Here is a 6,000-nt window from a genome sequence, read left to right as displayed (position 1 = left end):
TTACCGCAGAACGTCTACTACCGTGTCATCGCCGTCCGTGAGGGGGGCCTCGCCCCGGAGACGCGTCCCGCCTCTTCGGACATGCCACCACACCACCCCGCATGTATGTGGGCCCGGTGCGATGCTCCGGTGGCATTGCTACCCCCAGTGCCCCCGTCCCGCCTAACCCTGTAGCGTTTGACCACGGGATCTACCCCTTTGACTTTGCACGGACGGGCTTTGACCAGTGGACCTCCACACCCGGTTGTGTTAGGTCAGCCCATAGGAACACTTTGGAGCAACATCCGGGGCAGACCCACAGCAAGATCCCCTCCGTGTAGACCCCACGCGTCCGTTTCCCCCGTCCAGGTGCCGGCGGCAGCGCCGTCCGTGAGGGGGCACACCCCGGACACGCGTGCCAGGCGTTTGCAATCGCGACAAGACTTCCAGACTTGTGAGAGGCCACCGGCGCAAGATTTGGCGGCATGCTAGCCCCTGGAGGCCGCCGGCCACAGCCGTAGACGCGCGAAGGGCAATCCGCGTAGTGGGAATTTTTCGGATACTTCTCCATCACCAAAAAATATGAAAAAATTCCATCGTGCCTATAGCACATGTGCCCGCGTCGTGCAAAAAAAAAAATCATGATTTTATCGCGCTCCTAGTATTTAGTAATATTGACGCCGCATCATTACGGCAGAACGTCTACTACTGTGTCATGGCCGTCCGTGAGGGGGGCCACGCCCCGGAGACGCGTCCCGCCTCTTCGGACATGCCACCACACCACGCCGCATGTATGAGGGCCCGGTGCGACGCTCCGGTGGCATTGCTATCCCCCAGTGCCCCCGTCCCGCCTAACCCTGTAGCGTTTGACCACGGGATCTACCCCTTTGACTTTACACGGACGGGCTTTGACCAGTGGACCTCCCCACCCGGTTGTTTTAGGTCAGCCCATAGGAACACTTTGGAGCAACATCCGGGGCAGACACACAGCAAGATCCCCTCCGTGTAGACCCCACGCGTCTGTTTCCCCCCTCCAGGTGCCGGCGGCAGCGCCGTCCGTGAGGGGGGCACGCCCCGGACACGCCTGCCGGGCGTTTGCAACCGCGACAACACTTCCAGACTTGTGAGAGGCCGCCGGCGCAAGATTTGGCGGCATGCTAGCCCCCGGAGGCCGCCGGCCACAGCCCTAGACGCGCGAAGGGCAATCCGCGTAGAGGGAATTTTTCGGATACTTCTCCATCGGCAAAAATTATGAAAAAATACCATCGTTCCTATAGCAGATGTGCCCACGTCATGCAAAAAAAATCATGATTTTATCGCGCTCCGAGTATTTAGTAATATTGACGCCGCATCGTTACCGCAGAACGTCTACTACCGTGTCATCGCCGTCCGTGAGGGGGGCCACGCCCCGGAGACGCGTCCCGCCTGTTCGGACATGCCACCACACCACCCCGCATGTATGAGGGCCCGGTGCGACGCTCCGGTGGCATTGCTACCCCCCAGTGCTCCCGTCCCGCCTAACCCTGTAGCGTTTGACCACGGGATCTACCCCTTTGACTTTGCACGGACGGGCTTTGACCAATGGACCTCCCCACCCGGTTGTGTTAGGTCAGCCCATAGGAACACTTTGGAGCAACATCCGGGGCAGACCCACAGCAAGATCCCCTCCGTGTAGACCCCACGTGTCCGTTTCCCCCCTCCAGGTGCCGGCGGCAGCGCCGTCCGTGAGGGGGGCACACCCCGGACACGCGTGCCGGGCGTTTGCAACCGCGACAACACTTCCAGACTTGTGAGAGGCCGCCGGCGCAAGATTTGGCGGCATGCTAGCCCCCGGAGGCCGCCGGCCACAGCCGTAGACGCGCGAAGGGCAATCCGCGCAGAGGGAATTTTTCGGATACTTCTCCGTCACCAAAAATTATGAAAAAATACCATCGTTCCTATAGCACATGTGCCCACGTCGTGCAAAAAAATCATGATTTTATCGCGCTCCGATTATTTAGTAATATTGACGCCGCATCGTTACCGCAGAACGTCTACTACCGTGTCATCGCCGTCCGTGAGGGGGGCCACGCCCCAGAGACGCGTCCCGCCTCTTCGGACATGCCACCACACCACCCCGCATGTATGAGGGCCCGGTGCGACGCTCCGGTGGCATTGCTACCCCCCCAGTGCCCCCGTCCCGCCTAACCCTGTAGCGTTTGACCACGGGATCTACCCCTTTGACTTTGCACGGACGGGCTTTGACCAGTGGACCTCCCCACCCGGTTGTGTTAGGTCAGCCCATAGGAACACTTTGGAGCAACATCCGGGGCAGACACACAGCAAGATCCCCTCCGTGTAGACCCCACGCGTCCGTTTCCCCCATCCAGGTGCCGACGGCAGCGCCGTCCGTGAGGGGGGCACACCCCGGACACGCGTGCCGGGCGTTTGCAACCGCGACAACACTTCCAGACTTGTGAGAGGCCGCCGGCGCAAGATTTGGCGGCATGCTAGCCCCCGGAGGCCGCCGGCCACAGCCGTAGACGCGCGAAGGGCAATCCGCGTAGAGGGAATTTTTCGGATACTTCTCCATCACCAAAAATTATGAAAAAATACCATCGTTCCTATAGCACATGTGCCCACGTCGTGCAAAAAAATCATGATTTTATCGCGCTCCGAGTATTTAGTAATATATACGCCGCATCGTTACCGCAGAACGTCTACTACCGTGTCATCGCCGTCCGTGAGGGGGGCCACGCCCCGGAGACGCGTCCCACCTCTTCGGACATGCCACCACACCACCCCGCATGTATGAGGGCCCGGTGCGATGCTCCGGTGGCATTGCTACCCCCCAGTGCCCCCGTCCCGCCAAACCCTGTAGTGTTTGACCACGGGATCTTCCCCTTTGACTTTGCACGGACGGGCTTTGACCAGTGGACCTCCCCACCCGGTTGTGTTATGTCAGCCCATAGGAACACGTTGGAGCAACATCCGGGGCAGACACACAGCAAGATCCCCTCCGTGTAGACCCCACGCGTCCGTTTCCCCCCTCCAGGTGCCGGCGGCAGCGCCGTATGTTAGGGGGGCACACCCCAGACACGCGTGCCGGGAGTTTGCAACCGCGACAACACTTCCAGACTTGTGAGAGGCCGCCGGCGCAAGATTTGGCAGCATGCTAGCCCCCGGAAGCCGCCGGCCACAGCCGTAGACGCGCGAAGGGCAATCCGCGTAGAGGGAATTTTTCGGATACTTATCCATCACCAAAAATTCTGAAAAAATACCATCGTTCCTATAGTACATGTGCCCAAGTCGTGCAAAAAAATCATGATTTTATCGCGCTCTGAGTATTTAGTAATATTGACGCCGCATCGTTACCGCAGAACGTCTACTACCGTGTCATCGCCGTCCGTGAGGGGGGCCACGCCCCGGAGACGCGTCCCGCCTCTTCGGACATGCCACCACACCACCCCGCATGGATGAGGGCCCGGTGCGATGCTCCGGTGGCATTGCTACCCCCAGTGCCCCCGTCCCGCCTAACCTTGTAGCGTTTGACCACGGGATCTACCCCTTTGACTTTGCACGGACGGGCTTTGACCAGTGGACCTCCCCACCCGGTTGTGTTAGGTCAGCCCATAGGAACACTTTGGAGCAACATCCGGGGCAGACCCACAGCAAGATCCCCTCCGTGTAGACCCCACGTGTCCGTTTCCCCCCTCCAGGTGCCGGCGGCAGCGCCGTCCCTGAGGGGGGCACACCCCGGACATGCGTGCCGGGCTTTTGCAACCGCGACAACACTTCCAGACTTGTGAGAGGCCGCCGGCGCAAGATTTGGCGGCATGCTAGCCCCCGGAGGCCGCCGGCCACAGCCGTAGACGCGCGAAGGGCAATCCGCGTAGAGGGAATTTTTTGGATACTTCTCCATCACCAAAAATTATGAAAAAATACCACCGTTCCTATAACACATGTGCCCACGTCGTGCAAAAAAAAATCATGATTTTATCGCGCTCCGAGTATTTAGTAATATTGACGCCGCATCGTTACCGCAGAACGTCTACTACCGTGTCATCGCCGTCCGTGAGGGGGGCCTCGCCCCGGAGACGCGTCCCGCCTCTTCGGACATGCCACCACACCACCCCGCATGTATGTGGGCCCGGTGCGATGCTCCGGTGGCATTGCTACCCCCCAGTGCCCCCGTCCCGCCTAACCCTGTAGCGTTTGACCACGGGATCTACCCCTTTGACTTTGCACGGACGGGCTTTGACCAGTGGACCTCCACACCCGGTTGTGTTAGGTCAGCCCATAGGAACACTTTGGAGCAACATCCGGGGCAGACCCACAGCAAGATCCCCTCCGTGTAGACCCCACGCGTCCGTTTCCCCCGTCCAGGTGCCGGCGGCAGCGCCGTCCGTGAGGGGGCACACCCCGGACACGCGTGCCAGGCGTTTGCAATCGCGACAAGACTTCCAGACTTGTGAGAGGCCACCGGCGCAAGATTTGGCGGCATGCTAGCCCCTGGAGGCCGCCGGCCACAGCCGTAGACGCGCGAAGGGCAATCCGCGTAGTGGGAATTTTTCGGATACTTCTCCATCACCAAAAAATATGAAAAAATTCCATCGTGCCTATAGCACATGTGCCCGCGTCGTGCAAAAAAAAATCATGATTTTATCGCGCTCCTAGTATTTAGTAATATTGACGCCGCATCATTACGGCAGAACGTCTACTACTGTGTCATGGCCGTCCGTGAGGGGGGCCACGCCCCGGAGACGCGTCCCGCCTCTTCGGACATGCCACCACACCACGCCGCATGTATGAGGGCCCGGTGCGATGCTCCGGTGGCATTGCTACCCGCCAGTGCCCCCATCCCGCCTAACCCTGTAGCGTTTGACCACGGGATCTACCCCTTTGACTTTACACGGACGGGCTTTGACCAGTGGACCTCCCCACCCGGTTGTGTTAGGTCAGCCCATAGGAACACTTTGGAGCAACATCCGGGGCAGACACACAGCAAGATCCCCTCCGTGTAGACCCCACGCGTCCGTTTCCCCCCTCCAGGTGCCGGCGACAGCGCCGTCCGTTAGGGGGGCACACCCCAGACACGCGTGCCGGGCGTTTGCAACCGCGACAACACTTCCAGACTTGTGAGAGGCCGCCGGTGCAAGATTTGGCAGCATGCTAGCCCCCGGAGGCCGCCGGCCACAGCCGTAGACGCGTGAAGGGCAATCCGCGTAGAGGGAATTTTTCGGATACTTCTCCATCACCAAAAATTCAGAAAAAATACCATCGTTCCTATAGTACATGTGCCCACGTCGTGCAAAAAAAATCATGATTTTATCCCGCTCCGAGTATTTAGTAATATTGACGCCGCATCGTTACCGCAGAACGTCTACTACCGTGTCATCGCCGTCCGTGAGGGGGGCCACGCCCCGGAGACGCGTCCCGCCTCTTCGGACATGCCACCACACCACCCCGCATGTATGAGCGCCCGGTGCGACGCTCCGGTGGCATTGCTACCCCCAGTGCCCCCGTCCCGCCTAACCCTGTAGCGTTTGACCACGGGATCTACCCCTTTGACTTTGCACGGACGGGCTTTGACCAGTGGACCTCCCCACCCGGTTGTGTTAGGTCAGCCCATAGGAACACTTTGGAGCAACATCCGGGGCAGACACACAGCAAGATCCCCTCCGTGTAGACCCCACGCGTCCGTTTCCCCCCTCCAGGTGCCGGCGGCAGCGCCGTCCGTGAGGGGGGCACACCCCGGACACGCGTGCCGGGCGTTTGCAACCGCGACAACACTTCCAGACTTGTGAGAGGCCGCCGGCGCAAGATTTGGCGGCATGCTAGCCCCCGGAGGCCGCCGGCCACAGCCGTAGACGCGCGAAGGGCAATCCGCGTAGAGGGAATTTTTCGGATACTTCTCCATCACCAAAAATTATGAAAAAATACCATCGTTCCTATAGCACATGTGCCCACGTCGTGCAAAAAAATCATGATTTTATCGCGCTCCGAGTATTTAGTAATATATACGCCGCATCGTTACCGCAG

This window comes from Triticum urartu, chromosome 6A (genome assembly GCF_056163025.1).
Source record: "Triticum urartu cultivar PI428250 chromosome 6A, HENAU_Tu73, whole genome shotgun sequence".
In the NCBI taxonomy this organism is placed as follows: domain Eukaryota; kingdom Viridiplantae; phylum Streptophyta; class Magnoliopsida; order Poales; family Poaceae; genus Triticum; species Triticum urartu.
The sequence above is the reverse complement of the archived record's forward strand: the minus strand, read 5'-3'. Positions refer to the sequence as shown.